Below are 11882 nucleotides of genomic sequence, written 5' to 3' on the forward strand. Positions count from 1 at the left end.
GAACACCATTTAAGTATTCATTTTATTTCTTTGCAGCTTGATTCTTGGATCAAGTTATAAAACCTGAGTCATTATGATTAAAAAAGTAATGCAAAATGCCTTTTCTGGAAAGAATCACAAAGCCATGCTGCATAACAGGAAACCGGCCATTTTATGCTACTAAAAAAACACGCAGTTAGGTGAACTGATCTGTAGAGACCATATTTTAATGATCTAAAATGTATGGTCTTAAGCACATGGCTCTAGGGTGTGGATGTGTGTTTGGTACATGCGAGCAAACATACTTGCATCATGCCTTGCACTGCTTTGCGCCGGGTGTACAACAGGCCCCTAAAATGCCAATAGTGTGTGCATGAGTGTGTGTCCTATGATGGAACGACTTACCATGACCCTGTACTGAATAAGGATAGACAAAATGCAGAATGATGCTGAGGCAAAAAATCTGAACAATAACTACCTATTGTTGTAGCTTTGGCCTTTTACTGGAGACAGCTACCTTTACCTTTTCCCTCAGTGTCTTCTCCTCCTGCGCTTTCCAGCTCTTGCGGTGACATACTCCATTTATGAATGCCATTAAGGGCAGCTTAGCTTGTGATTATTGCACAGAAGATGATGTTCATGGGCTGAAAATGACATCATGAGGCTGGATTCAGCCCCTACCCAACTAATTCTGCTTTTAGAGGAGATGTACTGTAAACCAACCTCAATCTATATCAGCATTTTGCAGAAATATACTATATACAGAATATAACAGTAAAAATTTAAATATTCAAGTAAAACTAGAACATTAATTAAATTGTTGGTTTGTGACACAACTTCAGTTTGAAGTTTAAGCTTAGTACTGTTGGCTTACAGTAATTGCCTTTAACATTACATTTATATTTTATATATTTATCAGATGCTTTTATCGAAGGCAATGTGCATGTTTGAAAAAACAGGGTCATCCAGTCCCTGGAGACACTGGGATCTCTGATTTTTATTTATTATTCTGATTTTTTTTCTATATTCCAACAAATCCAAATTTGAAATAATTTTGGATCATTCCACTGTCTTCTAATGGCAAGAGGGAGGAGAGAGCAGTACAGTATGTGACCGCAATATAGGCACATGATTCTACTAGAATGACACTGCATTACAAGGAAAACAAGCCAATGGGCATCACTTTACAAATTAGCTTAGAAAATTTACTTTTCAAATAATGTATCTTTATTATGAAAAGTTGTGTGTAAGTTTATCTGTTAGACCAGGGTTCTGTCTTGGTGTTGATTGTAAAATGCTAGGAACACTAGTGGAATGTCAGACTACTTCATTCATTCATTCATCCATTCATTATCAGTGAGGGAAATCAATGAAAGTTGACACACCCTCACAATTGCTTTTGGTGATGGTTAGTCCTCTTATGGTGTGGACCAGCAGCTCTCTCCAGTGTAGGGTGTAGAATCTTTCCCTGTACTGAAACTTGAGGTTTATGATCATTAAGAAAAACATAGTGCAGCAGTCTTGATCCAGGTTTAATTATAGCTGTGTCCTGCTAGATCTGCTTTGCGATATGTCACCCAGTATTAGTGCAATAAAAACAGCTTTAAACTTGGATTTAATACCTGGAAGTGTTTTCTGGAGGCATTTTTCAGAACCACATCATTTGGACAAAACACTGGCTTAAGTGCTGTGACGAGCATTTTTTGCTATTAAAACAAAATATATTGACTTTTACATAAGTACAATAAAAGAAAACACAGAGCTTGTGCTCTGCTGCCATGCCTCATGTCCGGTTTTTGCTCTCATGTACTGTAAAGTGCATTTTTTGCATGAGTGCATGCTGTAAGCTTCAGGGGATTTTTCAGAAAAATAACTGGTACTCCTGGCTATCCTTTTAAATTCATACGGTGATGTCGATAAGTGACAAAAATAAAAATATAACAATATTATTATATGCAAGAAATAACTATGAAAAATAGTGTAAACGCAATAATTATAATTTAAATGCTTCATGTACATTCTTTGCAGTTAACAGTAAGATAATTATATTTTCTTCAATAAATATTGTGGACTGGAGCAGCTGCGTCTTACTGTTTTAGTGCATGTTGCTGTTACAAGTGTAACTTTTAAAATATATTATTCATATTTAATCCCCGTGAAGTTCAAGCTAAGCAGCTGGATGATCATACTTAATTGCAATTTCCAACAGCAGAGCATCCAGGGGTAATGATTCCAAGCAAGGAATGACAGGTACCAAGTTGTAATGCAAGAATCAGGGTCACGGTCATAAATCAATTCAGCTGAATATCTAAACCAACTCCAAATGTCATTCAAAAAGAGGAACACAGATGTACTTCCCAAGCCTACCATCGGGAATTAAATTTCACCACCAGCTCACTTTATTAATTGATTAAGTGAATTAAGTTATGTTACTCTTCTGTTGTACAGTTCTGGATGGTAACAGAAAATACTATTTTGACAGTTTTGAAACCTATGACATCATAGGTTTACACCAAATAAACATGACTTAAACCATTTTCTGTCGCCACCAATGAGTTTGTCCTTGTACTGTATATAAGAATTGGTAACAGAAATATAGTTCTTAAATATAGTTCTTGAGCACCTGGAATACGTCTAAATAGTACAAAGTGATGTATGCCATACGGTAGTAAAATTCTACTCTGTGCAAACATCCAGTGCATATATTGTGACATGAGACTCAGAAGGAAATCACAGCAGTGTCACTCAACGCCGTGCAGGTGGATGACAGTAATAGATTTCTCATGGTGGGCATGGATGCAACCTGTAAGAATGTTAACAAGATGCGGAACCTCCTCCCCAGAACAGAGAAGAGAAGGGCAGGGATAGGCAGGAAGCCTGGTCACTTGTGCTTTCTCCTCCTGCTTGATTAGACAGTCCTGAGGAGACCACTGATGCTGAAGATCCCATGCCAGCTCACAGTGTCCATTCATCTCTCTCCCGTGTCCTTAAATAAACCCCCTACACCCATGTGCCTCCCCACCCTCTGCAATTTTTAGAAACAATATAGCATACTGACTTTTAAATAGTACATACTGTGTGCTGTGACCTAAAAGCACATCAGAAGTAATATGAGTGTAATGCTTTTCTCATTCTGACTGAACACCAAATGCCTTTGAAATGTCACTTGTTACATAAAACGTTGCCTGTTATTAAGAGGGTTCAGATGAACGACTGCTGGAAATGCCGTGTGAATAATGTTGCCAAAAATACACAAAGTGTAGAAAACCTGAGCACTGAACTGACAGCTCTGGAAGCATCTCATGAAAATATTGCTATGATTTATGTAATGCCTAAGGTTATGCATTATGAATAATTAAAATTAATTTTTATGAATTAATGATAATTTTGAAAATACCTACCACTATAATAACATTTTTTTTCCATAAGCACTTTAACCTGTCATGTATAACGTATTATAGATAGTCATAATGCATTATAAAGTTCAGTATAAAGAATTATTAAAGCATTACGGCATCTGCTATTGACAGTCACAAGGCATTATAGTGTTTATTATAATACTTCATAATCTCCAATAAATTCTTTATAAAACACTCATCTATAATGCACTATATGGTAGTTACCTTCATAATCCATTATAATGGTTGGTATAAGAATTAAAGAAGCTTTGTACCTGCATTATAAAGGTATTATAGTGCATTATAAATGACAGCTTCATAAGGCATTCATAATGCATAATAAACATGGCTATAATGTGTTATGCCTTTTTATAAATAGTTATAGCCATGTGTATAATGGTTCATGAATGCATTATAATGTGTTTTTAATGTGTTTATAGATTCTTAAACACATGACATTCATACAGTGTTACTTTTTTTTCTCGTTGAGCTGGCACAGCTAGAAGACAGAACATGTGACGCACATAACTCGGAAATGTACCTGATCTTTCCTTAACTGTATTTAGCTTACAGGAGTACATGAGGTAGGCGGGTAAAACAGCTGAAATAAAAATCCAAAAGCATGAAAGGGTTTACAGTCAATTGCGTAAGGTGAGCGAATTTAGGGAATAAATGAAAAGTGAAAAGTCCTAAGACAGACACCCCTTATCACAATATTAATACCTTGAACTCATCGTCACTATTTTTAAACTATTAATAATTATACCATGGATAATCTGTCATATATTGCATTTTGCTGAATTATCTGTCCCCCAGGACCTTTTATGCTTTGATCACATGCAAGTCCTCCAGGTACAGCAAGTAACTTCCCAAGATGGCCATCAGGGACCACAGGGACTCCAGCACTGAGAAGTTATGAGAGTGATTCCTGCTAATGACACCTCCAGCTGAGCAAGCTTTAGCATACAGCAGTGTTTCCCAGTCTGCTCCTCCGGGACCCACAGACAGTTCACATTTTTACTGCCTCCCAACTCAGGGAGCAAAAATGTGAACTGGAAAGGAGCAAAAATGTATACCCTTTATGGGTCCCCAAGGACCAGACTGGGAAACTGCCATATAGAACTGTAGCTGCTGGCTTGTAAATGCCAGGATTTAGGTTTTAAAAACCAGGGGTAGCTTTGGTGTTAACCCTGGTGTTTACCTGTTTGAGAAATTCAACTTTATTATTTTAACTCACAAACAAGAAAACATCCGTCGACCTACCGGTCGATCATGGTGGGTGGTGGCTGGGTCCTAGGACTTATCCAGTGCAACAAAGGGCACAAGGAGGGGCATCAATGCTATGAAAACATTTTATGCTTGTTGCTGAACACACTTTGCCCAGCAAGCATATAATCACATTCCAACTCACATTGCAACTCAATCCACAGAGACTGAGGGTTTTTTCATTTGCATACCTCCCACCAAACCAATAAAACAGGGTGGCTTTTAAATTGCATCCTGAGGAAAGAGCTCCATTAGCACATGCACATTATTTAGCTTGAAGTTTTGTGTTGCACCCAAAGATACCATGGCCCTTTCATTAAAATAAAGTGGTTTCTATTCCCTTGTCCATGCTGCTTATTTTCGTGGTTTAACACCTGATTTTTGTGCAATTATAATGGTAGACACATTACATCTAAATGCTATGCATGTATAACCCTTCTTCAATTCCTGAAGCATTGTCTCCAGTCCTAAGCTAAATTCTCACCCACAAGCAATAAACCGAAGCATCCGATGTGGAAAGACCTATTCTAACCAATTTGACTCCACTCGCCCAAATTTTGGACTCTCTACAGTATGTTTTCAGATCATCACTCATGTGTTGAAAAGCAGCCTGTGTGCAGCACACTGATTCCTTGGGGTATCTTAACCGTACAGCTCCAGGGTTCTGCCAGTTTAATGTACGGCAGCTGACTGCAAACACTCCGCAATGGCTTGGAGAATGAAGGCTGCAGTGGGAAGTAATTGGCAACATGCAAAGACAGGGAACAGACTCTACCTAATCAAAAAGAACAGGAGGAAGTGAAACACAAAAGCTGGATGCTGGAAAACACAACACTGTAAAGATGCACTGTAAAAAGGTTCATGTTCAAATGACAATTATGAACTTTTAGATTTCAGCTCCTCTTCTTATGAGTACTTAAATACTCTATGAGTGATTCACCATCCCTTTACTTTGGAGAATTTATTATATCCAGTTGTAAATGGTATCCAAGCAGAGGCATATATTGTAGCTTAAACCAGTGGTTCCCAAAGTAGGGGTCGCGACCCTCTAGGGGGTCGTGAGACATTGAGGGGGGGGGGTCGCGAGATGATTTCCAAGAAATCAATTTTTTTTTTTAAATGATTAGAAATAACATTTTATCAACATTTTAACATTTTATCCATAACTAACAAAAGATAAAAACTAATAGTTAATAGTTACATTTAAAAAAAACAATTAAAAAGCCAGAGAAGGGTCCAGCTGCAGACGCCTGTAGAGTGGAGCTCCACCGGAAATACGTCACCTCCACAGGAAACACGTGGCCTCAACTCTGTGTCACAGCGAATAAACCCTAACCTTAACCCTAACCCTAAACCTAACCGGAGCTCCACTTTACATCCTTAAAGATCACGTGTTTCCTGTGGAGGTGACGTATTTCCGGTGGAGCTCCACTCTACAGGCGTCTGCAGCTAGACCCTCTTGAAAAGCCATCAGCCTTTCAAATTTCTTTCCGTTTGATCGCGACCCCTGAAGTGATTACGACAGATTAACGACACATCAATAGCGTCAGTTGCAGCAGAATTTACAGCACCATGTTAAACATTCCGACATGTGCACGTAACGTGTAGGTAATTTTCATCGCTTTATGCTTAGGATATTATTTTTGTTGAAATGAAACGTTGGTTAATATCGACCAAGGACAACACAGATAGGCCAGCGGAGGAAAGTGGAGAAGCACCACTTGTGCAAAAAGACTTTTTCGGCACTCACGTACATTAAAAATAAATACAGGTCGCGACTGAACGTGGAGGATGATCTCCGAGTCGCGGTCTCCAAAATTAACCCAAGAATGGACTTGCTGTGCTCCAAGCATTGTGCCCACCCATCTCATTAGGTGAGGTATTTTGTTGAAATTAAACGAATGAGTAAATAACAATTTTAAAAAAAGTTATATGGTTGTTAGAGCGTTGTGTTCTTTGTGTTGTCATGCTCTTGTTTGGATAGGTCTACTGGCGCATGTGCACCGTTGCGTGCAACATTTGTATATTTTAACCACTTCCGGAGATAGTGGGGGTCACGAGTCACTGGCACGGTTATTTTGGGGGTCGTGAGCTGAAAAGTTTGGGAACCCCTGGCTTAAACAAAATAGACAAAGAGCATGATTAAACCAGACATAATGTAGTTTCTAAAAAAAACAAATAGTTTATGAGAATAATGAGTTCATACAAGTAAAATCAAGTACATAATATACTCAAATGCAAGTAAGTGTTTTACTCCTGAAAGATATACTGGATTCACAAATTCTAAAATATTCAACTTTTAAATGTTTTTATTTTATTTTTTTAGAAAATTCAATATTATTCAGTTTAATTTGATGTTGTGCTACTCAGAATATGTTTTGCTGAAACAAAATGCCATGGAAATTGTTGCCCATCAAGGTATTAAGAGTGCATGGATCTTGATAATATATACTTTGACTAATTTTAGAGTAGTAGTACAATGGTTAGGTATAAAATCTATTGAAAAGATAAAAAAAAAAGCTATATCTGTCACGTTCAGGCAAAGGAGGCGAGCAGGGAAGCAGGCGATCGTAGCCAGGAAGTCAGGTAAACTGGGTTTAATTCACCACGGACGGACATCGACGGACAATACAATGACAGATCTGGGGTACACTGACTTAGACACGGACTAAATACAAGACACAGGCTAAGGGTAACGAATCACAGGTAAGAACAATCAGGGAATCACACGAGGTAACGAGGTGGGCGTGGCACACATCGGGAGCGGACGGAGCGGGGCGTGACATAACCCCCCCCCAAAGGCGCGCACACCGGGCGCGCCCGAGAGGAGGAGACGGACGAGACGGAACCGGGGAACAGGACCTGGAAGACAAAGTAAAACATCAACCAAAACCAGGGAACAAGACAGAGACACAAAACAGGAACAAAGACGAGAAAAACGACAAGACCCGACAAAGGACAGGAAACGCAGACAAGCAAACAGAGAAGAGGGACACAGAGGGGACACCCACAGGCGACACGAAGGGGCCAGGAGTGCACAGAGGAGGAACAAAGGGACGAGGAACAGAGACAGGCGGGACCAAAGGAAAGGGAGGAGGAAGCAGGGGAGCCCGAGGGAGCCCAGGCAGGCGACGGGCAGCGGCCGGAGGGGCCGCAGGCGAGAGGAAGGGGGGAGCAGGAGGGGACCACCCAGGGGCCAAGGGAACGGGACGAGGGAGTGACGGAGGGGACACGGAGGGAGCAGGAGGGAAACCCAGTGAAGGCAGGCAGGAGGGGGAAGCTGCGGCAGGCGGAGGCGCAGCCAGAGCCGGCGAAGGCGCCGTCCGACGCTCAGCCGGAGCAGGGGGGCCCGGAGGCGGCCGACATGGACCCGGAGGCGGGACCGAGGACCGGCACCGAGGATCCAGGGGGGGACCCGGAGGCGACCGCCGACCCCGAGCCGGAGGACCCGCAGGCAGCCACCGAGCCACAGCCAGGGGCCTAACGGGCGAGCCAGGGGGCAGGGCGGGCGGGACCCGGGCCCGACGCCTGTGTCCCCGTCCCTTACGGGAAACTGACAGGCAGGGTCCTGGGGGGTGTTGGCCTTGCCGGGGTAAGGGAGAGGGAGTCAGGAGGGAGGTCAAGTCTGGGCAGACAAGTGTCATGGCCTCCAAAGAGGCAACAGGCGGGGCAGCCGTCGCCTCTCCTCTGGCGCGCCCGGTGTGCGCGCCTTTGGGGGGGGGTTCTGTCACGTTCAGGCAAAGGAGGCGAGCAGGGAAGCAGGCGATCGTAGCCAGGAAGTCAGGTAAACTGGGTTTAATTCACCACGGACGGACATCGACGGACAATACAATGACAGATCTGGGGTACACTGACTTAGACACGGACTAAATACAAGACACAGGCTAAGGGTAACGAATCACAGGTAAGAACAATCAGGGAATCACACGAGGTAACGAGGTGGGCGTGGCACACATCGGGAGCGGACGGAGCGGGGCGTGACAATATCAATGGGTAAAAAATTTATATTGATTTTGATGAAAGCATCAAATAAGCTACATGTTCATTATTTTAAAAGTTCTACATATATTTGGAATTGCAAATGTAGCCATGCAATTTTTTTCCATAAAGAAATTTTCATACAGATTAATGGACATTTCATCATTTTCATTTAGCAAAGAAATAGTGGAATGTATTTGGTGAATAAAATTTAAATTTTCATTTCTCAGAAGTGATTGCCTATCTTCTTTTATCACATTAGCTAAAGGCCATTATTGGTTAAATAAAATTTTGATCTAGTTTTCAAAAGGTCTTGGAAGCAAAGAATGCATGAAAAATGTGGTGATGTAAATTTTATTGTGCACTTCCATGCTGTAAAGATGGATGATTATATATTGATCAGGAAATCTGGGATGCAACAAAAAAGAACACAGTGCTATATGCAAATTTATGAGTTTATTGTATTTTTTTCTTTTTTTTTTTAACCACACAGTCATAGTTGATTTTTTCCCTTAGAGTGTCAAATTAACTCAATTGTGAGTCTCAATACACAATACCAGTGTCAACTAAAATGGGCACAGACTAAAAAATACCTGCTTTGATGTGTTTTCTGTCAGCCACCTGCTCTGTAATGCTTTACTGATTTGATGTACCTCACCTGGAAAAGATCACTATTCACACCAGAATGCAGGCAGCCACCTGACAGCAGATATCACTGAAGAGCACTGGGAGGGAGAAAGCATTAGCAATGGGTCTCCATGCTGTAGGCGTTCTCTGGGCCTTCGCCACAGACAGCTAAAATGGCAGAATCGGAATCACTGTATATGGCTTCTTGGGGGAGAGCCGAATATGACAGGCTGCCATAATATCGAAGCTCTGACCCAGGAGGTGCAAAATTAAATATGATCATTGCAATATGTGTATTTTTTATTATTATTAAATAATGAACAGTTGTCATACAGTTGAGACATAACCCATAATTACAGTATTGTAGTTTAACCACTGCGGTGGGCTGGCCCCCCATCCTGGATTGTTTCCCGCCTCGTGCCCGTAACTTCTGGGATAGGCTCCGGACCCCCCGCGACCCAGAAGGATAAGCGATTTGAATGGATAGTTTAACCAAATTACCTGTAGAGCAACTATCTATAGAAGCCACACAGAAAATATGGAGTGCATGTGAAATGTTAAAAAAATTGTTTACTTCATTTTTTTACTTTCTTTTTATCAGTCAGTTTTGTCTGCATTCTATCAGTCTTGATACTTTGTTATTTTGAGCAATGAGCCACAGAAGGACCATCTATTCTGGAACAGGGAGGTAACAGTGCCGTGTGACCCTGTCCTATGTGTCTTGTCCCCGTTTGACCAGCAGGCGTCGCTGGTCATCCTGCTTCCCTACTCTCTGTCTTGTAGCCTTTCAGTCCCCTGAGATTGACCCTATCCACCCACACTGAATCAAAAAGAGGCCAGATAGTGCAAGGCAAAGAAAAACACACCATAACAGTAAAGAAGTATTGCAAAGTAGAGCACATGTACTGTAAAGACAAATGAGTACCAAACCTATGACAAAAATATATTTGTTCAAAAATTTTGGCAAACAAAAAATCTTTTAATACATCAATTTTGTTTGCAATTTATGCATGCTTTTGTCTACGGTACACACATTTGTTTCCAGCGCTATGTGACAGCAATTAGTCTCTATACAATCTATAAAACTTTTGTACAACCTAAAGTTGCTAAATTCTTGAAATACTTTTTTCAAAAAACATTTCAGGCACTCGTAGATAGTCAATTTGTAATTCTTTTTTTTGGTTCATGTGAAACACTTCAGCAGAGGAACAAAACTGTACTGAAAAAAATGTCATTTAATATCTTATTTTAGAAATAAGCATTTGACTGAAGAATCTAATTGTAAAATGATTGAACTATTGATTTACATTTCAGGCACTAGGACATTTATTCAATTTGTATTTTCTTCTAAGAATTCAGTATTTTTTTCTTGTGTTATGTAATATTGTTATGTTCAGCAGAGATGCACTTTCTATGTTTTCCAATTGGGAAACAAGATGTGAATAAATACAACTATAATTCTTTCTGACATACTGTCCCGACTGTCCTTACTGTTAATAAAATGTAATGATATCGGTAAATATTGAATATCAATACAGTGACCTAAAATATCGAGATATTGTTTTACAGCCATTTCACCCAGCCCTACAGGACAGCACAGCTGACTTCTCAGCAGTGGATGGGGGGACATATAACTCCGAACTCATGGGCCCGGCAATAAATAAAATAAATTCTATAGGCAGGTACTGTATGGCCCTTCCTGTTCTGTGACGTCATTTCCTCTAGCTGGGCACTCTCACCTTCTTGGGCAACCTGGTTCCTTTTTCCCGGTACTCCCAGGGACCCTAAACGTCCCAGAAACGTTGGTAATGCTTTACATTACCTGCACCTTCAAAAAACGTTCAGTACACCTTCATAATGTATTCATTAAGTATTTATAAAACATTCATAAACATTATGTATGTATACCGTAACATCCTAACAGCTGTAATATATATTAATAACAAACATTATATAATAATACCAAACAGTATAATTGTATAATCATGTAATGTTTGTTTTTAATGTTAGGAATGTTAGGATGTTAAGATGTACTCTCATGCTGCCTATGAATGTTCTATGAATGCATTATGAATGCATTATGAAGGTGCAGTTAATGTAAAAGTGTTACCGAAAAGTTTAACACCATGCTGCTGGACAGCAGTCATCTGCACTATCAAGGGGAACAAACAGTTACGTGAAAAGCCCCATCCCTAGGATGACTAGAGTGTCCAAAGTGACCAAAGTGTCTTCTGTGACATAGATTATCTCGTCACCCTATAGGCATGGCTGAAGGCTAGTCAGTCCCTCCCTGCAGCTGTACATTTAAATACTGGTCTCATTCAGGGTAAGAGAGACAGGCTTGTGGTTTTCCAGGCTCTAACGACTCAGAGGACAATGAGAAGATTTGGCTCCAGTCCTTGCCCTGAGTATAAGCCTAGACTGCCCAACAATAAAACAGAACTACAATTTCACATGTAGATCAGAAAATGTTCTTAGAGATCTTTGTCTTTTTGCCTTAATAATTGCAGGGGTGCGATTCATTATTTAAAGGAAGGGAAACACAGCAAAGGAAATGATATCATTGTGTGGCACGGGTAGCCCAATTCTCATTTGAAACATAATCTTAAAGAGAATTTAACCTCTGCCACTGCA

This window comes from Paramormyrops kingsleyae, chromosome 3 (genome assembly GCF_048594095.1).
Source record: "Paramormyrops kingsleyae isolate MSU_618 chromosome 3, PKINGS_0.4, whole genome shotgun sequence".
NCBI lineage: Eukaryota > Metazoa > Chordata > Actinopteri > Osteoglossiformes > Mormyridae > Paramormyrops > Paramormyrops kingsleyae.